Genomic DNA, 25,261 nt, shown 5'->3' with positions numbered 1-25,261 from the left:
CAATCTTTATTTTATTAATAGTTTACGATTTTATCCAATTATGACATTTATTTTACTTATATATCCATGAAAGCTAGATTGATAAAGACCTTGAATATATTATATGTATCATTAGGTTTGTCTCTCAACATAAGATCATGAAGCTCATTAGGAAGCATATTGTATATTCTAAACAGCTTCCTAATCCATTTCATTTCAAAAAAGCAGGTTCCTAATCGATTCAACCACCTAAAATAAGGATAAAAAATGTCGATTTAGGTTGAGACTAGCATCTGTGATATAAACGAGATGTTTCATTTGTAAAGACATGAAGATATCTATTCGTACAAGTGGGTGATCATTTGATGATGCATTCAACAACTATCGATCGCACTATCCAAGTGAATAACACTAATCTAGTAAAATAGTATGTGGTTATGGTTGTAAATTATTAATGTTTTAACCCGGGACAACGTAGAGGATCTATGTGCTGACATGCACTTTGATTCATTACCGACTCCATTAAGAGTCATCAGGTGGCGATGTTGGGTGTTATTTCAAAATACGTAAGAGTCAATGCATTATAGTCAAGGATTCGCCGCTCGTCTACGGGTGAAAATATTATATGTGATTTTATGAGTTTATAAGTTGATTCCATATAATGAAAGATGCGGAAGTTAACTTAATAGTTAATTAAGTTAAGAGAGTGGAATATCTGTTTTAGTGAAGGAGTTCACAAAATTTCCATCTGCCAAAAATCGATTAGTGGAAAATTTTGTCCTTTGAAATTTTTATTTTTCATTAAGTGAACGAAATTTATATCATCGATACATCGGCATTTTGATCGTTGATCGTAGTTAATAATGAATTAGTTATGCATAGTATTTTAAAAAGTAGAAAATATATCTATAAGAGATTTTAAATAATGGAATTGCTATATCCTGATTCAAGTAGGATTCTTGATTAGATCAGGAATTAAAATTTATAAATATTTTATTAAGAGTTTTATTAAATAACACAACTCTTTGCAAACAAAATTTCTCCATAAAATTTCTCTCTCTCTCTGTCCCTAAGAAAATTTCGTCCAGTCCTGTTTTTGATGGAGAAAATTTTCGGCCGCTTTTTTTGTAATGCCCGAGATTTTATCCTGTTAATCCGAGATTATTAATTGATGAATTAATGTAATTATAAAAGGACCACTCCGAGACAAGAAATTGGGAAGCATGGTATACTGTGAGTATTATTCCAGCGAACTTCGCGCACATGCGCGGCGGAGAGGCGCGCATATACGCGAGTAGCAAGTGCAGAGGCAGAAGACCTCGCGCATATGCGCGAGCATGTTAAATATTCAAGTGCCGAGACAGTAAGTCTCGCGCATATGCGCGAGGACAGGGCGCGCATATGAATTGTTATGCGTCGAGACAGTCAGTCTCGCGCATATGTGCTATTGAGGGACGCGCATATGCGCGAGACGTGCAGTATGAAAAACAAGCCACTTGTCCTTGCCATGCATATAAGAGATAAACAATTATCATTCTTCCTTCAGAATTTTCAAAAAGAAAGGAACCGAGACTCCATTTCAGAATTCTCAAGCTTCTTTACATTTTTGAATTTGATTTGCGCAAGATCCGACCGCCCGATTTTCAATCTGAGTTTAGTATTGTGTTTCTTTCATCAAAGACTTCAAAAAGACGTAAGTTTTACTATTTTCTTTTATGGTTGGAAAACTTGATGTTGGGAGAATCATAATTTGATCTATATTATGTGTTCTTGAAATTGTGATAATCGTGTAATCGAAACCGAATCGAGGAACGGACACCGTATGAAATTGTTATCATTTTCCAGATTTGATTTGATTGAGATTATACAGATTTTGAGAATATCAGCTTATGTTTGTTATGATTATGAGTTGTTGAGATTGGTATCTATTGATATTGTATTGCCAGTATTTCGAGATTGCGCCGTTATGCCGTCGAAACAGAGTTAGATTGAGATTGATCAAATCATGTCTTGAATTGAGTTATATATTGATGTTGTACTTCTCGGGTGTCATTCCAGATTGATATTGAATATTTCCAAGACAAAACAAAGCCAAACCACGAGAAAAGAAAGGTGTAAATCAATGTTAAACCGGGAAGATACAACTCGAGTAAGAGATAGCTTGAGTTTCCCAAAATCACATTTTTCTTGTAATTGCTTTGATGTATTTCCAATTCTTGAGATTGATATGCTTAGTCTATTGAGTTATAGCAAAGCATGCATAGAGTCTTTGGCAGATGTGCCATGTCTTTGGCAGAGGTGCCAAGTCACTGGAAATTTGGTTTATATCGATGTGCTTAGGAGTAGATCGACTCCTATTGTAGAGATTCGATATAGAAGGTCAAAGTTTGGGAATAAGAACGTACAACCATCTAGCTGGGAAGAGTAGGTGGGAGACTGTTGCGTTCTTATTCGGACCGGGATCCCTAGATAAGAGTCGAGTCAGAAATTAAGAGTCAAAGAGTTTGATTTACAACTTTATATCGATTCGTGTTTTTCATATTAGGATACATGCTATTGATTACTGTTCTATGCTTTTATATATGTTTATATGAAAGCCATGTGTACGTTGTTTGTACTGGGAATATATTTTTCACCGGATTTATCCGGCTGTTGTTGTGTTTGTATCTGTGCATGATAACAGGTAGGACATGATCAGGGTCGAGAAGAGGATGAGAAATTGAGATTAGAGTGGAGATCCGGATCCAGAAGTAGAGTTGATTTTCATCACTTGATATGGTGGTTGAAACCTAGTTTGTATGATTGTAGTTTGAACAAATGTTGTATCTTGAATCATTTGGTAGATATTACATTTGATCTTGATGTTTAAATAGAATAAAATAAGATTGATTATCACATGTTGTTACAATTGTACACTTGTCTATTTTTAAAAAAATCGACCTAGATTATTTATTTGATCCCTTTAATCCCAAAGATGATTTAAGAAAATGAGTTAGCATCCGGGTCCCCACAACAGGTGGTATCAGAGCTATATGTCCCTTAGACTGGGATAGAAGCGAGTGAGCGGGGTAGATTGAGTTTTATTTCATGCTAGCATCACAGCATGTTTTATTGCTTTTGAAAATACATGTTTACCTGATTATCTGATCTAATTGGAAACGTGTATTATTGACAAATGAATCAGAACCAATTCTTGATCAGAGGTATGATGATTAGTAGAGGACTGAGACAGATTTGTTAAATTTGGTTACTAACCCTTTTGATAATCACATAAGCCTCCTCGAAGAATCCCAGAACAGGGTAGTACTTCTACTAATCCAATGGATGTTACAGCGACACCCATGGAAACACTGCTGAAGAGATTTCAGTCGTTCAAACCGCCAACCTTGAAGGGCACTGAGAATTCTATTGACTGTGAGAGTTGGCTTGATGATATTGAAATGCTGTTTGACTCACTTGATTACACAGATGAACGAAGAGTTAGACTAATTGGGCATCAACTACACGATGTTGCAAAAAGCTGGTGGCTCTCGACTAAAAGAGCGTTGGAGCATCGAGGTACAATTATTACTTAGAATATCTTTAAAACAGAGTTCTATCAATGATTCTTCCCAGTATCGTACAGAAAAGACAAGGGTGCATAGTTTGCTAATCTGAGACAGGGTCATCTGAATATTGAAGAATATGTGGTCAAATTCTCTACCTAGCTACGATTTGCTCCTCATGTTGCTGAGAATGATGAAGCAGTGGCTGATCAGTTCATTAATGAGCTGAACCCGAGATCTTTACGCTGATAAATGCAGGGCGACCAAATAAATTTGCTGATGCTTTGAATAGAGCAAAAGGAGCGGAAGCGGGCCTGATCAGGCAGAAAGGAGCTTCGTATGTTGCTCCATCACCGAAACAGCAACAACCCTCAGCTCAGTTCCACCCACCCCCTCCCAGATTTGATAGTGGTGGTAGCAGCAATGGAAAGAAAGATAATCTGAAAGCTCGAGGGAAACAGTTTAAGAGGTCTGGTAGTAGTTCACCTAGTTCCAGTGGTTCACGACAGAACCAGAGTTACACAGGGGTCTATTGCAGAACTTGGGGAGGAAGACATCTCACAGAGCAATGCCAAGGAGTGTTTGGTAGTTGCAATATCTGTCGACAGCAAGGACATTTTGCCGGAGTCTGTCCACAGCGAGGTTCTCAACGATCCTAGGGAGCAGAATCATCTGGATCAGTTGCTCAGACTAATAGACGATCATCTACTGTTCACTCTTTTCAGCCACCTACTACTCAGTCACAGCCGAGGCCAAGAGGAAGCCAGACTGTTAGCCAGCCTCTGAGACAGCAGGCCAGAGTGTTTGCATTGACTGAAGAACAGGCACAGGAAACACCTGATGATGTTATTGCAGGTAACTGTTCTCTTTGTGGTTATCCTGCTTATGTATTGATTGATACCGGTGCATCTCATACTTTTATATCTGAGCGATTTGCATTGATTCATGATTTGCCTGTTGAGTCATTATCTACTGTAGTATTTGTCTCTTCACCTTTGGGGAGAGGTCTTATATCAGTGAAGTCTGTTTAACATTGTATACTGCAGTATGATGGGAATGAGATTGAGTTAGATTCTATTGTACTCGATTTGTCTGATTTTGACTGCATTATCGATATTGTTATGCTGACCAAGTACAGAGCTACCGTAGATTGTTTCCAGAAAATTGTAAAATTCAGACCTGAGATGGCTGATGAAAGGAAATTTTACGATAAAGGTTCCAGAGATCGAATTCCTTTGATATCTGTTTTGTCCATGACTCGATTATTACAGAAAGGAGCAGAGGGATTCCTTGTGTATTCAATAGATGTACTGAAATCGAGTCCGTCATTGGCAGATTTGCCAGTGGTATGTGAGTTTGCTGATGTATTTCCAGATGAGATTCCGGGTTTGCCTCCAATCCGAGAAATAGATTTCAGCATCGAATTGATACCAGGTACAGTAACCATTTCTAAAATCCCATACAGAATGGCACCGATTGAACTGAAAGGATTGAAAGAGCAGCTAGAAGATTTACTAGCCAAGGGTTACATTAGACCGAGTGTTTCTCCTTGGGATGCTCCAGTACTGTTTTCCAGGAAGAAGATCGATCTGAGATCTGGATATCATCAGTTGAAAGTCAGAGATTCTGATATCTCGAAGACAGCTTTCAGAACCAGGTATGGTCATTATGAGTTTATAGTCATGCCGTTTGGTTTAATGAATGCTCCAGCTGTATTTATGGGTTTGATGAACCGTATATTTCAGAAATATCTTGATGATTTTGTGATTATCTTTATTGATGATATTATTATTTATTCAAAGAATATGATTGATCATGCTGAGCATTTAAGAACTGTATTGAAAATTCTGAGAACTGAGAAATTGTATGCAAAGATGTCTAAATGTGAATTTTGGCTGAGACAAGTTGTATTTTTGGGACACATTATATCTGAAAATGGTATTTCTGTTGATCTTAGCAAAGTTGAGGCTGTGATCAGTTGGCCTAGACCGACATCAGTGCCAGAGATACGCAGTTTTATGGGTTTAGCTGGCTATTATCGTCGATTTATTAAAGATTTTTCCAGTATTGCTAAGCTGATTACCCAGCTGACTCAGAAGAATGCCCCTTTTGTTTGGTCAGAGGCTTATGAATCTAGTTTTCTGGAATTGAAGAAGAGATTAACCAATGTTCCGTTGTTGACTATCCCGTCAGGTACTGGTGATTTTGTTGTTTATTGTGATGATTCTCACAGAGGAATATGTTGTGTTTTGATGCAGCGAGGACATGTTATTGCCTATGGCTCGAGACAATTGAAACCACATGAGACTCGCTACCCGATTCATGATCTTGAATTGGCTGCCATCGTATTTGCATTGAAGATCTAGAGACACTATTTATATGGTGAGAAATTTGAGATTTATTCTGATCACAAGAGTTTGAAATATCTATTTTCACAGTCAGAATTGAATATGAGACAACGTAGATGGCTTGATTTATGGAAAGATTTTGATTGTGAAATCAATTATTATCCGGGGAAGTCAAATGCAGCAGCTGATGCACTTGTCTTTCTGGATTAATATTTGAGACAGATTGTCAACCTCTGAGACTTTATGCTATTCAAGTTGAACCAGAGTTGATTTTTCGAATTAAAGAAGCACAGAAAGTTGATCAGAATGTTCAGAACTCGATTGCGATGGTCAGATCGGGGCATCGATTAGAATATCAGGTTCGTGATGATCTGTTATATGCGAATAATCGTCTTGTTGTGCAAGATGTTTCAGGTTTGAAACAGCAGATTTTGACAGAAGCGCACTGTAGTCGTTTTAGCATTCATCCTGGTGGCAGAAGGATGCACAATCATCTAAAGAAACAGTTTTGGTGGAAATAGATGAAATCAGATATTGCAGAGTTTGTATCTAGATGTTTGAATTTCCAACAGGTGAAAGCAGAAAGGAAGAAACCAGGAGGTTTGTTGCATAGCTTATCTATTCCAGAATAGAAATGGGATCACATTTCCATGGATTTTGTTACGAAGCTACCACGATCCTCCCGAGGTTGCGATGCAATTTGGGTCGTTATTGACAGGTTGACCAAATCAGCATGTTTTATTCCTTACAGAATGACGTACAGACATGACCAGATGGCAGAGATTTATGTCAAAGAAGTGGTCAGATTGCATGGTGTGCCGAAGTATATAGTATCAGATCGTGATCCTCGATTTACTTCACACTTTTGGCACAGTTTGCAACAAGCTCTAGGTACGAAATTGCATTTGAGTACTGCATATCATCCTCAGATAGACGGACAGTCAGAGCGGACTATCCAAACATTGGAAGATATGCTGGGAGCTGTAGTGCTAGACGTTGGCGCTAGTTGGCAAGATTCTTTGTCACTCATTGAATTTTCGTAAAACAACAGCTATCAGATGAGTATAGAGATGGCTCCGTTTGAAGCGTTGTATGGCAACAAGTGCAGATCCCCTCTCTATTGGGATGAGATATCTGAAGTACCTGAACTTGGACCTGATATGATTCGAGATATGACTGAGAAAGTGAAGCTGATTCAGCAGAGAATAAAACAGCCCAGGATAGACTGGCCAAATATGCAGATATTCGATGTCAACCGTTAGAATTTGAGCAAGGAGATAGAGTATTTCTAAAGATTTCTCCTTTCAGAGGAATTGTCAGATTTGGCAAACGAGGGAAATTATCTCCACACTATATTGGGCCAAATGAGATTCTGGAAAAGATAGGTACTCGTGCCTATCGACTCGCTATTCCTCCTTCTCTATCTAGTATACATGATGTTTTTCATGTGTCTATGCTGTGAAAATATCTTCCTGATGCTTCTCATGTTCTTCAGCCAGACGAGGCAGAACTTGATGAAACTCTGAGTTATTTTGAAAAACCAATCCAGATTCTAGATCACAAAGAAAAGCAGCTCCGAACGAAGACTATTCCGCTTGTAAAAGTTCAGTGGAGTCGTCATGGCATTGAAGAAGCTACTTGGGAAACTGAATCGGATATGAAACAGAAATTTTCAGAGTTATTTCATTGAGGTGAGTTTCTTATTTAGCTTCTGTTATATCTGCGTATCTTATATGCTTTGATTGCCTATGATTTCGGGGACGAAATCGTGTCTCAGAGGGGGATAATTGTAATGCCCGAGATTTTATCCTGTTAATCCGAGATTATTAATTGATGAATTGATGTAATATAGAAGGACTACTCCGAGACAAGAAATTGGGAAGCATGGTATATTGTGAGTATTATTCCAGCAGACTTCGCGCACATGCGCGAGTAGCAAGTGCCGAGGCAAAATACCTCACGCATATGCGCGGGCATGATAAATATTCAAGTGCCGAGACAGTAGGTCTCGTGCATATGCGAGAGGACAGGGCGCGTATATGCGCGATCAGTTGAATTGTTATGCGTCGAGACAGTAGGTCTCGCGCATATGCGCCATTGAGGGACGCGCATATGCGCGAGACGTGCAGTATGAAAAAAAAGCCATTTTTCCTTGCCATGCATACAAGATCCGACCGTCCGATTTTCAATCTGAGTTTATTATTTTATTTCTCTCATCAAATACTTTAAAAGGACGTAAGTTTTACTACTTTCTTTTATGGTTGGAAAACTTCATGTTGGGGGAATCATAATTTGATCTATATTATGTGTTCCTGAAATTGTGATAATCGTGTAATCGAAACCGGATCGAGGAACGGACACTATATGAAATTGTTATCATTTTCCAGATTTGATTTGATTGAGATTATACAGATTTTGAGAATATCAGCTTATGTTTGTTATGATTATGAGTTGTTGAGATTGGTATCTATTGATATTGTATTACCGGTATTTCGAGATTGCGTCGTTATCCCGTCGAAACAGAATTAGATTGAGATTGATCAAATCCTGTCTTGAATTGAGTTGTATATTGATGTTGTACTTCTCGAATGTCATTCCAGATTGGTATTGAAGATTTCAAAGACAAAACAATGCCAAACCCCGAGAAAAGAAAGGTATAAATCAATGTTAAACCGGGAAGATACAACTCGAGTAAAAGATAGCTTGAGTTTCCCAAAATCACATATTTTCTTGTAATTGCTTTGATGTATTTGCAATTCTTGAGATTGATATGCTTAGTCTATTGAATTATAGCAAAGCATGCATAGAGTCTTTCGCAGATGTGCCATGTCTTTGGCAGAGGTGCCAAGTCACTGGACATTTGGTTTATATCGATGTGCTTAGGAGTTGATCGACTCTTATTGTAGAGATTCGATATAGAATGCCAAATTCTGGGAATAAATACGTACAACCATCTAGCTGGGAAGAGTAGGTGGGAGACTGTTGCATTCTTATTCGAACCGGGATCCCTCGATAAGAGTCGAGGTGTTTTTCAGATTAAGATACATGATATTGATTACTGTTATATGCTTTTAAATATGTTTATATGAAAGGCATGTATACATTGTTTGTACTGGGATTATATTTCTCACCGGAGTTATTCGGCTGTTGTTGTATTTGTATGTGTGCATGACAACAGGTGGGACAGGATCAGGGTCGAGAAGAGGATGAGAGATTGAGATTAGAGTGGAGATCCGGATCCAGAAGTAGAGTTGATTTTCATCACTTGATATAGTGGTTGAAACCTAGTTTGTATGATTGTAGTTTGAACAAATGTTTTATCTTGAATCATTTGGTAGATATCACATTTGATCTTGATGTTTAAATAGAATAAAATAAGATTGATTATCACATGTTGTTACAATTGTACACTTGTGTATTTAAAAAAAATTCGACATAGATTATTTAATTGATCTCTTTAATCCCAAAGATGATTTAAGAAGATGAGTTAGCATCTGGGTCCCCATATCTTTTCACTATATCGCCATCGGATTTCTGAAATTCCGCTCGGTCCAATCTCGACACAAATTTGTTTAGATTTCTAGTGCAATCTTGACGAAGAATTCTATTTTTGATTGTGGACTTGATTAGACGATCGAATAAAGGAGTTTATCCGTTCGTAAGTATTTGTAAGAATAGCCATATATGCATAAAACACGGAATATTCGAAGCTAATATTGTATATGCAAAGGTAAGTTAAACTAAACACCATATTAATATTTATTTAAATCATACAATGCCTAAGAAACGTTTTAAACGTCAAAACCAAAAATTTAAACTTCTGCTGCATCTTGGGTATGAGAAAAAGGTATTCCAACAGTGGTATCAGAGCCAATGTTTCTCAATCACATGACTTTTTGTTTAAATCTTGTTGAACAAATTTATGCGCATTCGGCTCGTAACAGTTACGGGATGAACATGTGTGCGTGCTGCAGATTTGGATAGTAGCCACTGCCCAAATTTGTTTTAAAATTAAAAAAAAATTTATTTCGGGAGTTGTTTCGCGCAGAGCAGTGCGCTGCCTGTTCGCAAAACAACTCTGCCTGCCGGAAGCTGCCAAAAGATTTCGGGAAGAGCCGGGCAGCGGGTAGACATAAAGCAAGGATGTCTGAGATGATCTCGAGCGGAACCTGTCCCATGGGCTCGACAAATTTGTATTATATACAATTTTATAATTTTTCAAATTTATGGGCCAAAGTTGAAATTTTATGAAAATTAGATAATTTTGTTAGTGTAAATATTTTTAACAAAATCATGGAATTTTCTTATCAAATAAATAATCTAAAAATGACTTTTATTATTTATGCTAAAATTTGTTTTACAAGAAATTTTATTACCGATAAATTAGATGATTAAATAAAGTTGTTTATTTAATATTCAATTTAATCTTAATTATGATGATTAGTGACATATTTGTAAGATACAAGATTTATTGATAGTATTTGATATTATGGTTTATATAATATTTGATATTATATGGTAAAAAGATGATCGAGAGCCATGACCAATTTTTAGGTTTATGTTATGATATTTTAAAAAAAAATTCAAAATATTTGATAATTATTATAAGTGAGCATAGTATGATCATTCCCACCCCTTAAATTTGTTTTCTAATGTATCTTGGAAATTTAATGTAAATATTAGATTTAGTGAGATATCAAGATTAATGATGGATGGCCCAGATCATAAATATTTTTGAATACCGAAGACATGTAAAAAGAATTGGCAGGTTATGTAATATTGCATTTGCATATCTTCATTTACCTAAGTTTTTTTTGGATATGGAATCATATATGGCTCATATAGATCAATCGGCTCTCATTTATCGATCATCTTTTATTATTTATAATGCATGTGATATATTATACATAATATATATGTGTGTTATTATTATATAATAACAAGAGTTATATAAATTCGAAAAACATATATACAAACATGACACAAGATTTTAAAACTAATGATAAGACAAATTTTCAAAATTAAAATATCTCGTTGTGGATAAGATTTAAAATTTAAATCAGGCCCATTAAAAAGAAAATTAACGAAAAGCTGTGACTTCTATTGAAAAACATGATGTGAACTACGTGGTACTCTCATAATTTTGGCTCATATTATTGGGGTATCTCATGACTACTGTCCACTAAAGTTCAACATTCATGAGTCCGTCTTGACACGTGAAGAGAAAAAGGATCTTATTATTGGGCCCTCATCAAACGTAAGGCAACAATACGTGAGGGTTGTAAGGGGTTATAATTGTGCTTTATTTTTTTAGAAATTATGATTAACTGATATTATTCAATATCATAATTTAGTAATTGAACCTTATGTATTTAATAAGGAAATTGAATTTCCAGTTTTCATCAAACGATGGTGAAAATTTCAAAATAGTGGGAGACAATTTCAAAAGTTCATATTTTATGTCTTATAAAATATTTTAAAATAGTCAGCAATGATTATCTGTTTCATATTCAGTATATTTAATATTTCATCACGTAATCCAATTATGTTATTCTTTATTAAAACAAGCTAACTGAACTCTAATTTTGAAGATCGACTGAGAAAAATTGTTTTGAATTCGAAGAAAATGACATATACATTAATGGTAGTCTTGTTGAATTGGCGAAGTATTCGAGATGGTGGGACATGGTATGTAAGGTAAAGTATAATATGCTCGCTTCTATACAAATGAATTGTGGGGATAGTTTGAAGAAATAATGAATGTTGTTGACATTTGAATGCATATATAAAGTTTAGATGGTGCTGAAACTCGTACAGTGATGCACACTACTTTCAAAGAACTCGTGAATACACGCATGCAAGATGGAGTTCCAACCGATGAGCGTGGTGTACATATGATTGGACTTATTGATAAGGTGGTGGGCCTGGAATTGATGATTTCCAACGAGTTACATGATGACATCATCTTGTTGGCAATCTCTTACTCATATGAATGGGTTCACGATGAACTTCACCATGAATAAATAGAGACTAGCCTTGAAGGGCTACTCAATATTCTTACGACTTATGAGGCCGCCACAAAGAAGGAAAATGATGTTTTCTAAGTGGGCTTTTCATGAGGATAAAAAATGGCCTACAAGGTAAAAAAACGTCATTCCCCTTACAAGAATAACAAGCTCAATAAGATGCAATTCCAAAGGATACTTAATGGACCCAGCCCGATACTCAGAACATGTTTGTTTCACTGCAAGAATTCTAGATATAAGAAAATATGTGGGTCATAAATGTTTTGACAATGATAAGTGAATGTCCAAACAATTTCAACAACAAACTAAACAAAACAAGATACACTAAATCAAGAACACTTGTGACATACTAAGCTATTATATATTTCTCAAAGAATGATGCAGAAGCTAGTGGGAGATGGCATGTTTGAAATTTCATAGATAAACTCTTTTGAAACATGTGAGTCATGTCTGAAAAGAAAGATGACTAAAGCCCCTTTCCCAGGGAAATTGGAACGTGCACATGAACTATTGGAGTTGATCCATACAGATGTATGTGGCCCGCTAAGTGTTAAGACGAGATATGGCTTGTGATACTTCATTAGCTTTATTGATGACTTCTTGAAGTATGTTTATGTGTATCTAATGAAATACAAGTCTGAAGTCTTTGAAAAGTTTGAAGAATTCAGAATTAGTGTAGCTAAACAGTTAAGAAATAATGTTAATACACTTCGATCTGATCGATATGGACAATACTTAAGTACTGAATATCAAGACTACCTTAGTGAGAATCAGATTCTCACACAGTAGGCGCACTTTCCACATCACAGATGAACGGTGTGTCAGAACGTATAAACCAGACGTTGATAGACATGGTTCCATCAATGATGAGATTAACTTCACATGTTATATGGATGGAAAAGCCGCCCAAATATTCTTTCTTAAGAAGAACATGGGGATATCCTACTTAAGTGAAATAGACAATGCGAGATAAATTGGATTGTAGAGCCAATTTGTCATACTTTGTGGGATATCCAAAAAATTCTATTGGATATTATTTCTATGATTCCAAAGAAACAAAAGTGTTTATTTTAAGGAATTTCACCTTCTTAGAAGGAGTTTCTATTGGAAAAAAAGACGAAATGATATAACACGAAGAGATTCGTGAACGACCAACTTATAAATCATAGAAACCACACCCCAATGGCCAATTGAAGAAACACAATCTCCTAGGTGATCCAAAAGGAAACTTGGGACGGATGGCAAGGAAATGACCTTTAGAGCGAGATTGGTAGCAAAAAAATATACTCAAAGGAAATGTATTGACTATGAGAAAACCTTTTCTCCATTCACAATGTTCAAGTCTATTAGGATATTGCTACTCATAGAATCAAGGTATGCATATTAAATATGGTTGATGAATGTGAAGAAAACATTCTTTAATGATGACATTAAGGAAGAAATTTACATGTCTCAACTTGAATAATTCATATCAGTATGAAGTGAGCATAAATTATGTAAATTTCAGATATCCATCGATGGACTCAAATAGACGTCAAGGGCTGGAACCTCATATTTGAAAACACTGCCAAAGAGTTTGATTTTGTTAAAAACCCTGAGGAACCATGTGTACACAAAAGGTTAGTGGGAGTTTGATTTTGTTAAAAACCTTGAGGAACCATGATGTGGAGATGTTGATGTCAACTAAAATATGATTAGCTAGTAAATTCTCCAAAAAAGATATGGGTGAAACATTTTATATATCAAGAAATACAAATATGTAGGGATATATGGATATAATACTGAGAAGATTGTTTGTGGAGGAGTCTAAGAAAGGATATTTCCCAATGTGTCATGGTGTGACTTTATCTCAATGTGCCTTAAGACTGACGATGAGATTGAAACCCTGAGTCGCATCCCATATGTGTCTACACTATGTAGTATAATATATGGTATGATATCTACACGACCTTATATTTCATTTTCATTGAGTGTTGCAAATAGATATTAATAGACAAATCCTGGTCCATTGATTTGGAAAGTTGTGAAGGACATTCTTACATACTTAAGAAGAACTAAGAATTTTTTCTTAGTTTACGGGAGTGGATAATTAAAATTGGAAGGCTATACTGATTCTAGCTTATAATCAGATATGGATGATTCAAAATCAATATCTGGATTTGCATTCAACATCAATGGTGGTGATGTATTTTGGAAGAATCCAAACAAGGCTCCATTGAGGCCGAATACATAGCTGTATCAACTGAATCAAAAGAGACTTTTTGGATGATGCATTTATTTCAATAGTTGGGTGGCATTTTTCAAGAAGATGATCTAGTCCCGCTATACTGCGACAACACCGGTACCTTTGCGCAAGCAAATGAACCGAGGTCTCATCAGAGATACAAACATATACGGAGGAATTTTCACATAATCTGGGAGACTGTGGGTAGAGGAGACATATCAGTAGAGAGAGTAGTCTATGCAGATAACGTTGCTAATCCACTGACGAAGCCCCTACCAGGATCATTGTTTGAAAAGCATCGTGAACCAATGAATTTGAAATCTATGGGTAGTTGGTCACAGGGCAAGTTGGAGATTGTTAGAGTAGGTACCCAGTGAGGAAACTTGTGACTTGAGCTTTATCGACTCTTATGTAAATAAAATATTTATTTTAATAATATTTTACGACTTTATCAAATTATGGCTGATAGTATTGGTTGAAGTTATTAGCAGGGAGTTGAATAAATGTTACATAAAATTTCTTTCTTCAATAATAAATCAGTCTTGTTAGAAACAGAACTTGGTATTCTCAATTGCCAGTGTAAATTGGCTAACAAAATATATGGGGAAAAAGCCAAACTGACATATTAGAATAGTTCAAATAATGGACTAGCTGTGTAAACTAAAAGGTAAATCGAAATTAAAATGTACGCAAGTTTGTTTCTGGATGTTTGGAAAACTCAATCTCCTACGTCACCTCTTCTTTTTTTTTGAAAAGCTCACCCTTTTGTCTTCGACTCATTTGAAGCAAATTTATCCTTAAACTTAATATACTTGTATTTATTTCTGTCTTCCCCATTTTTTCAACACCAAGGGTAGCCACATATTGTTTTAGAATGTGTACGACTGAATTCATCTGACTGACATAGTTTCGAATTCGGCAGGGAATTGGTTGTTTTCAATTCCACTTCTTCAGTGTCTAATTCCAACTGTTCTTCAGTTCTCAACAAGCCAATTACTTCCATAGATGGACTAGAAGAAGTTTTAGCAAAAAATCAATCAATGTGACCAAAAATCTCCTTATCCATAGTCTCTTCTTGAATTTGAACACATTCTTCCGTTGGTTCCTAGGTTTTCATCACAAATGAATTATTTTTTGAAACTTCTTTTTGATGACCTTCTAGAATTCTTTTAGTTATTGTCTTCAAAATTTCATCAATAGTAGTCTGCACATCCGAACTGGATGATGTTCCAGCTTGGCTTGTTTCTGATTGATCTTAATGAATCATTTTATTTGGAGTTGGATCTGATTATTCCTTTTTTGTTGTTCCTATTGATTCAGTTCAGTTTTGTTAGAGTCGAGATGAATAGAGTCCTTGTAGATATATTTCTCTTGTTGTCAATTGGAATGACTTGTTGGTTCTTCCCCCAGAACATGACTTTCATTTGCAGTGAGCACAAATCTACATTCAACTGAGTGAATGTATCTCGATCATCGTGGGCAGTTGAATAGGTCGAATCATAATTTCTCTTCAATTCTTTACAAATCAAGGTCAATTTCTTAATTTTCATTACATTAAAGAAATATTCCCTCCTCTCCAACGCATGAACCATCGATATTGCTTTCAAAGCCTTCATCACCATTTTCTCAAGAGCAATGAACTTCTTAAAAGTCTCATTCCTCTTCAGTTTTCGAGAAGTAACGATTGTTATAAAATGAGACCATTCATCATAGTATTCAGTTTTGTACTCATTCACCTCTTCCATTAACAGGTCTATCTGAGTTTGGACTGTAGATAGTGGTTTGGAATCATCAATGTCAACCATATTTCCTTTCATTTCCCTTTTGTCCCTTTAGAAGAGAATCTTAAGTCCTGTCCAGATCACTTGTACTCAATTCAATCCATGATAATCACGCCTTTAGGCCTTGCTGCCTATAGAATGCTAGGTGGAACAATTGTTCGCAGAGGAGAAGCTATCCCAACCAAGGTCAAATTTTCTACACATTTAGTAGAAACTTTCTAGTCAGTTTCCTTAGCAGTAGCTGCCTTGATATCAGTTTTGTTAAATTTCGGATCAATTTTCTCCGCCTCAACCTTATTTTATTTCTTCTTCTTCTCACTTGCCTTATCAAAGGGCAAAGGTGCTAGTTTTCTTGGAGTAGAAATTGCTTTAGTCTTTGTTGTCCTGGCCTTCTTAACTTGTGGAAAAGTTACTTTATCATGAACACTTTCATAGGTGATTAACTTACTCTTGGCTTTTGGCCTGGGGGCTAAATCGAATTTGCTCATCTCAGCCTTAGATTTCTTAGCTTGAGCCATTTATTCTCCAATCTTCTTCTTTACCTTTAACAGACTAGCAAGTGAAGTAGTCAGGCCTTGGCCCTTTGGCCTCAAAGCCGAAATGCTCTATGTATTGAGCATCCTAAGCTTGTGGAGAGTTTTTATTGCATTTAAAAGAATTCCAAAAACCTCGACGCAGTGAACTTCAATTTCATTTCGTCCAAATCAGCAGTACAGATACCATAAAAGTTAGTGATGCCTTCTGAATTTAACTGAAACAAGGCTGCAAAAAATCCCTTGTCAATTAGTAGGGAGTGATCATTGATATTCATAAAACTTTTCTCATAGAGCAACTTTACCACAAAGATATCCAAGGAAGCATTAGAAAGAAATTCTTTGAGTTCGGATGACTCTAAAAATCGAAAAACTCGTGAGATTTCTTCTTCTTCCTTAGTATAAATTGAATCGAAATCTAAAGAAATGGAATTTAATATTAAGCTAGTGAAGAAGATGTCAATTCGAAAGAAAATCCTGACATATTTTAAAAGATTTCTATATGAGAATCAAGAAGCGAAAAGCTCAAAGAAATGCAGATAACACTTTGAACAGGGAACAATATAGGAGTTAAACTGAGGAACTTATGTACGATGACTTTTTGAACTTCCTTTAACAATATACGTGCCATTGGAACTAAAATTTTTTTTTTTGAAATATTTATATAATGATTTTAGGAAAACTGATTATTCAAGCGTAAGGAATTAAACTAAGTTAACAATCATTCTACTAAATGATAATATCAGTTTGTCCAAAAGTACAAAAGTTCAGTTTAGTGAACTAAACTGACTTCCAGTTGAGTTCACAGTAAACTGACTTCTGTCTTATCAGTTGACCTTCTTAAAACTCAATATTCCTTGTAACTTAAGCATTGAGATAAGTCAATAAACCCTAAAATATTTCTTAGGTAATAAAACTTGGTCATCGGTAGTGGCTTGGTGAAAATAGCCGCTGCTTGTTGATCAGTTGAGATATATTCTAGCCTTATATATTTCTTCAATGTATGATCTCTAATGAAGTGATGTATGACAATAATGTGTTTGGTCCTAGAGTGTAGAATTGGATTGTAGTTGATCGTTATGATACTTGTATCATCACAAAATATTGATTACTCTTGTGCAATGATCTCATAATCTCTCAACTGTTGTTGAATCCAGAGCAGTGGGGCACAGTAGCTTCCATCAGCTAAGTACTCTGCTTCAGTTGTGGATGTTTCTATAGAAGTTTTCTTTTTTCTAAACTGAAAAATCAGTCTGTCTCCTAGAACTGATATGATCCACTGGTACGTTTTCTATCAAGCTTGCACCCAGAATAATCTGCATCTTAATAACCAACTAAATGGAAATAATAGTCTTTATGATACCATAGTCCAACATTTTTTTCTCCCTTAAGATATTTAAGAATTCTTTTGACAGCTAAATAAGGAGATTGATAAGGTTCAGACTGAAACCGAGCACACATATAGAGGACAAATATAATATCAGGTTGATTGATAGTTAGGTACAATAAAGAACCCATTAAACCTCGATACACGCCTACTTCAACTGATATCCCACATATTTCTATTCCATATTTCTTGATTAGTTCATTTGTGTACTTAGTTTGACTGATGTGAATATCATTATCCAATTGTTTCACTTGCAGACAAAGAAAGAATGTTAGTTCACCCATCATGCTCATTTCAATTTGTCCTGCATCAGCTTAGAAAACATTTCACATAGTTCGAGGTTATTTGAATCAAAAATAATGTCATCGACGTAAATTTTCACTAATAAAGTATGATCTCTTTTAGTAAACTTAAATAGAGTCTTATCAGCAGTGCCTATAATAAAATCATGTCAACAAAATACCTAGATATTGTATCATACCAAGCTCTTGAGCTTGTTTCAGACAATATAAAGATTTGTTCATTATATAAACATGATCAGAAAATAAATTGTTGATACACCTGATGGTTTTTCAACATAAACTTCTACTTATAGTTGTACATTCAAGAATGCTCTCTTTCCATCCATTTGATAAACTTTGAAATTATAGTAAGAGAAAAATGCAGGGAATGTCCTCATAGCTTCCAGTCTAGCTATTGGAGCAAAGGTTTCATCACATTCAATTCCTTCTTCGTGCCTAAATCCTTGAGAAATTATTCTTTATTTTTTCCTTACCACTGTGCAATCTTCATTGAGTTTGTTCATATATACTCATCTTGTACATATAACTGATTGATGAGAAGATTTTGGAACCAAGTTCCAAATAGAATTTCTAGTAAACTGAGTTATCTCTTCTTGAATAGCATCGATCCAACTATTTTCAGTTAAAGCTTCATCAATATTTTTAGGTTCAATGTTATAAATGAAAGATAGTGTAAAAATAAATTGAGCATTTGTCCTCTAGTTTTCACTGGAGCAGATGTGTTACCTACTACTAAGCCAGGTAGGTGATTCTTTGTTCCATCTATAATTGGGTTCATAAATGTTGTTATGCGGAACTGAATCAGTTTGTTTGCACTCGGTTTTGTTGGCATCAATTAGGTTTACTTCATTTTTGTTCTCATCAATTTTATTTTCAATTTTTCTTTGTGTATCCGCAAACTTGAACACCGTCTTGTTCAACTATTTATCAAATAGCTCAGGCTATGGAGATTGAAGTGTCCTTTTGTTATTATGGACCTCATCTTCACTCTCATCTTTGAGATTGATATCTTCAAATCGATTGTTGAAATCAGCTGGATCAGTTGACTATCCAGTATACACTGTTCATCAAAAACAATTTTCATTGATTCTTCAACATTTAAAGTTCTTTTGTTAAATACTCGATAAGCTTCGTAATTGAAGAATAAGAAAGAAATATACCCTCATTTAACTTAGCGCCAAAATCAGTCAGATGATTTTTACATTTTTTGTGGATGAAACATTTGCAACCAAAGATTTTTAAATAAGATGCCACATGTTGCTTGCCATGTCAGATCTTATATGGTGTCTTGTCATGTTTCTTGTTAATCATTGATATGTTTTGAATATAACATGAAGTTTTCACTGCCTCTCGCCAAAACTTTTGAGAAATATCAGAATCAGCAAGCATTGTTCTAGTAGCCTATTTAAGATTTCTATTCCTGCTCTCAACAAGTCCATTTTGTTGAGGTGTTCTAGTTGCAGAGAACTCATGCCTGATTCCATGACTTTCGAAAAATGTAGAAAAATTTGGTTGTAAAGTTTAATTCTTATATCATATCTGATTTTGTCAATCTCTTTTGATTTTTCATTTAAAAGGTTTTTGAAAATCTTGATCAGTTGAGCAGTAGTTTCATCTTTTGATTTTAAAAAGAATACCAATGTAAACCTTGAAAAGTCATCAACAATAACTAGAGTTACACCATTTGTTCTTAAACGATGACCTAACTTGCTTTCAGACTGAGAAGTTGAACAAAATTTATCCATGGAAAATTCTATTTTGGTCAAAACAATGACCAAGTCATTCTTACTCGGATTTGCAATGGCTCTGAAATTTAAATGGTTTAACCTCTTGTGCCAAAAATGGTTTTTTGGTAAGTTAGAAGCAATAAAGCACATTTGTTCACTAGGTTGTATAGTCCAACCGATTTTGTATGCATTTCCACATCTGTTACCTGTCATAATAACGCATCCAGAAACATCTTTGACAATATAAATATGTTTGTGGAACTCAATTGAATAGCCATTATCACACGGTTGACTTATGCTAATCAAACTGTATTTAATATTTTCAACAATTAGTACATCTTCATTAATAATGTAACAATGGATAAGCTTACTCTTACCCACAGTTTTATCTTTAGAAGCATCTCCAAAAGTAATCTTAGGTCCAGTAAACTGAGTTAGTTTAGATAACAATTTAGCTTTACCAGTCATGTGCCTTGAACATCCACTATCCAAGTACCAGACTGATTTCTTAATTAGTTCAGTTTCTATGTTCTGTTCACAAATGAGGAATAACTATTGGTACTCATACCTACTTGGGTCCACACGAGATTAGCTCTTTTGGAACACAAACTTGGATCAGTTTAACAGATCGACCATTTTTTTTGTTCCAAAGAAGTTGTGCATATGCATTTTTGTGATATGTTTTATGTACCTTAGATACAAAATTTCGTTTGGCCCTTACAACTTCATTTATTTGCTTGTATTTTTTCTAAACAGATTTGCTATTAAGGTATCAGTCAGGCTCACCTTTCATCGAGTTATGCTTAGCTAGACTGGGTTGGTTAGGCTTCCAGTTTGGCTTAGCATTGGAACTCTCATTAACGTAATCAACACCAACTTTTCTACCTTTACACAAAACATCTTTAGGATTTGCAACTTGAGGAATTGGTTCATTATGTTCATATACCAAACTAGATCTCACAAAGTGAATGTACTTCCCTTTTCACATGTTTAGCTTCGGTTGAGTAATAGAGTTATAAATGCTTTCATTGTTGTTAATACAAGTTTTGTCTCCAAATTATTTTTGCGACTCTTGAATTTCAGTTAAGGAAACTGAAGACTTGTTCCAAGATGAAACTTGTTCAATTAGCTTCGTATTCTCAGATTTTAACTTCTTATTTTTATCTAGGGCCCTGTCATTCTCAGTTTTAAGCTTGACAATCTATGCTTTTAGACTCAACATCTCACTAGATTGTTCCAAGTCAGGTTTAGTTTCGTTGTCTAGGAGATCATTTTTCTTAGCTTTAACTTCCTCAAATGAGAGAGAAAGTTTTTGGTACTCATTTACCATCTCATGAAATGCAGTGACAAGATCATCTTTTGCGAAATCAGTTGAGCTAAAATCGAATACTTGTTCACTAGTAGATTCTAGCTTAGCATCATTTCCATCAAGCACTTCACTTTCTCATTATCACTCGAACTACTTGAGCTTTCTGACTCAGATGATTCACTGTCAGAGTCATCCCACTTTGATTTGTTTTCCTTTGCCACCAACAACCTATGCTTTTTGTTAAAGACTTTTTTTCATCTTTGGATCCACTTCTGTCTGAAGACTTATTGTCCTTCTCAACCGATCTCTTGTAATTCTTTTTTGGTTTGGTATAATCAGCTATAAAATATCCAATTTTGCCACATTTGAAACAAGCGTTGGAATCACAAGTTGATTCCCTCTTCAGATAAGATTTTTGGTGAGAGCCTTTAAAATTTCCATGATTCTTCCTTAGAAACTTGCCAAAATTCTTCACAAACAGTGACATGACATCAATACTCAACTTCTTGGTTGCCTTCTCATTCAAAATTGATGGTTCTAGATTCACTACAGTTAAGTCCTTTGTCAATTGAGAGGTAGATTGATCATCCTCTCTAGTTTGCAACTCAAATTCATAAGCTTTTAGATATGTGAATAGATCATGTAGTTCCAGCTTCTTTAAATCTTTTGATTCTCATATAGCCATTGTATTCAAATCTCACTCTTTGGGCAATCCACGCATTACTTTCAAAATTACTTCTCGGTTATTGTACACTTTTCCAATTGCACTCAGTTCATTGATAATATTGTTTATTCGTTCATCAAATTCAAACATTGATTCTCCTTATTTTATCTTGATGCTATCAAACTTTTGTGTAGCAACAGAAAGTTTGTTTTCTTTTGTTTTTTCATTACCCCCGCACAACTAAATCAGTTTTTCTCAAATTTCTTTTGTTGTCTTGCACATCTTGATCTTGCGGAAAATATTCTTGTCAAAATTTCTATACATCATGTTTTTAGCCACATTATCGATGTTAGCTTTCTTCTTATTATTGTTTGTCCATTCATCCTAGATTCATCCCTAGGATTTTCAATTTTCTGAAGTTCCCAGTTAGTTCTAGCAATAATATTTTTTTTTGCTTTCAGAATTGTCAGTGATCCATCAGTAATGATGTACCACATCATCATCCTGTGAAACTAAATGAACATGCATCCTTATCTTTCAATCATCAAATGCTTCTGTGAGAACATTGAGATCTTGTTGATTGAAGCCATTTCAGAAAATGTTCAGAAACGAGAATAAGCCGTCTCTGATACCACTTGATAGGGTCGATTGAAATGTTTAGAAGGGGGTTGACTAAAAACTTCCTAAAATTTCTTTTTTCAATAATAATTATATCTAGTTAGAAACTTAACTTGGTATTCTCGATTATCAGTGTCAGTTTGCTAACAAAAATATATGCGGAAAGAAGCTATACTGACATATTAGAATAGAACAGTTCAATTAATGGCCTGACTATATAAATCGAATGGTAAACCTAAAATAAAATGTATGAAACTTTTGTTTCTGAATGTTCGGAGAACTTAAACTCATATGTCACACCCATTTTTCCTTTTTGGAAGGCTCACACTAGAAAGCTTTGATCTTTACGGGCAATTTACAAAACCAAATTCAATTTGGACATAACCCTGTCAATCTAAAACCCCTCGTCTACTCAACTGAACGAAGAAACGGTATACAAACTGTTCTCGAATGCAATTAATTACAAAAAATCTTCCTAACACTTGATGACCCTTAATGATCATATGCAACTATGTAAAGTGTGCTTGAGTGTATGACTAGTTTTATTCGTAAGCTTGAAAGCTTGAATCAAATGTTTGTCTATGTAATCTTTTGTTCTGTAGGTTTTTCCCTTTTTTGTTCAATTGATCTGCAACTCTATTTATATAATTCAAGCTATAATGGTCACAAACTTCAAAAAAGATCTACTCCAAATAATGATAGTTGTTAATGTGTTTTGTCCATTTCATCATTCTCTTACAACCGTACAAAATTTTAGTGTGGTCTGATTAAACTCCGTCAGCAAAGTAAGGAAAAACATATTCGATAATCAGTTAAACAATCTAGTGTAAACTAATGTTCTTGAGAAATAATAAAGATCTCTAAACTAGTAAATTTTCAAAACGTGGTTTGATATAATTCAGTATTGGTCCGAGTCAGTTTTGCTTTTACCAGTCTAGATTAGTTAAACTTGTTTTAGCTCATGGAAATAGTTAGTTTCGTTTGGTTCAGATGACTCAGATAGTCTAATTCAGTTTAACTTACATCAGTTTTCCCTTAAATCATTTGTTAACACTAAAATTTAAATGTTCCAACAATGACATTTAATTTATCTGTATACTCATGCAAGTTTCATAAATAAAAGTTCTTGAATATTCTTGTAAGACCCGAGATTTTATCATTTTAATCCGAGATTATTTAATTTATGATTTTGGAATGTTGAGGATTGAAATTGAATTAAAAAAAATTGTGAGGACCAAATTGCAAATAGTGAAGTTTCAGGGGCTAAAGTGCAACTAATTGGATTGAATGGGACACTTGGCTTTCTTATGCAACTGATATGTCAAATATCATTTCCTTCTTCAGACTCCAGCAAGAACCGAATGAATTCCATAGCTATTCTCTCAAATTTCCTCAAAGCCTAGAAATTTATTGTGCAAGATCCGTTTATCAGAATTTGAATCCGAACACAGTTCTGTGCTCCTCTCATCGACAGCTACAACTGAACGTAAGTTTTATTAGGTTCTGTTATCATTTGAAATTATGATGTTGGAAGAATTATTATTTGATCATTATTATGTGTTCTGGAAATATTAGACATCGTAGAATCGAAGTCAGATCAAATAACAGATTGATTATGGAATTGTTATAATTTTCTGATTATATTGATTAGAAATTGGACAGATTTGGATTATTGATTGATTATGGATTGTATCATATATTAGTTTTGATTTGTAATTGATATCTGTTGATATTGTATTGACGGGAATATCGGGATTGTGCCGTTATGCCGTTGATTTTGAATTAGATTCAGATTGATCGGAGTTAGTATTGAATTGGGAATGGAATGTTGATATTGCTATTCTCGATATGTCATTTCAGATTGACAGAGACAGTCTTGAATTCAGAACTTCCCATTTCTTCAGACCGAGACTACAAACGAAAGGTATAAGTCAATGTGGTACTGGGAGAACGGCTCGAGTAGGATATACTTGAGTTTCCCTAAATCACATACTTATTGTTATTATTTACAATGATTTGAATTGATATGCTTGTTCTATTGATTTATAGAAGCATGTATTAGATGAGTATCAGACGAGTAATCTTGTGACATAAGTGCCGATGGTGATGGAATCGTCACTGGCACATTGCACCTTGTCACAAGATAGTAAATTGGCGATAGTGCCACAGTCTGTGACGGATAGGTCAAGACACCGGATGTTTGGTTATATCGATTGAATAGAATTGGAGTTTCTTCTATTACTGAATTCGATATAGGAATGCCAACATCTGGAAACTGGGATCCCTAGACTAGGATTGAGTCTAGTATGAGACGTGGAGTCACGAGTCTGATTGACAGTTTTATATTGATTATGTTTTCAGATTTGATACATATTACTGATAGTTGTTACATGCTTTTACATTGGTTATATGATTGCATGTTTCATTGATTTATACTGGGATTTTATTCTCACCGGAGTTATCCGGCTATTGTCGTGTTTGTATGTGTGCATGGCAACAGGTGGGACATGATCGGGGTCGAGGAGATAAAGAGAGATCGGGATTAGAGTGGAGACTTCGGACCTTGATTAGAGATAGGGTTTGGACACTTGATATTTAGTTGTTAAACCTTAGTTTGAATGATTGTATATAGTACAAGACTTGTACTTTAATACTGACATGTATATTAGAATGTATTCCATTACGTTCCGCATATAATACTGTATTTTAAAAAGAAAAAAATTGAGACCCTGTTTATTATAATTGATTAAATTGTCCCAAATGATGATTAAGAGAATGATTAGCGTCCGGGTCCCCACAATTCTATAGGTATTGTGAG

The 25,261-nt window shown here is 34.9% G+C and overlaps 1 protein-coding gene across 1 annotated transcript in view; it reads right to left on the bottom strand.

The window, feature by feature from the left end:
• Positions 1-25,261, bottom strand: part of LOC142534171 (bidirectional sugar transporter SWEET17-like) — a 42,736-nt gene that overhangs the window by 1,272 nt on the left and 16,203 nt on the right. The window lies entirely within an intron of this gene.

The sequence above is a fragment of the Primulina tabacum genome, unplaced genomic scaffold, assembly GCF_025594145.1.
Source record: "Primulina tabacum isolate GXHZ01 unplaced genomic scaffold, ASM2559414v2 Contig400, whole genome shotgun sequence".
NCBI classification, from domain to species: Eukaryota; Viridiplantae; Streptophyta; class Magnoliopsida; order Lamiales; family Gesneriaceae; genus Primulina; species Primulina tabacum.
This window is presented reverse-complemented; position numbering and strand designations above follow the sequence as displayed.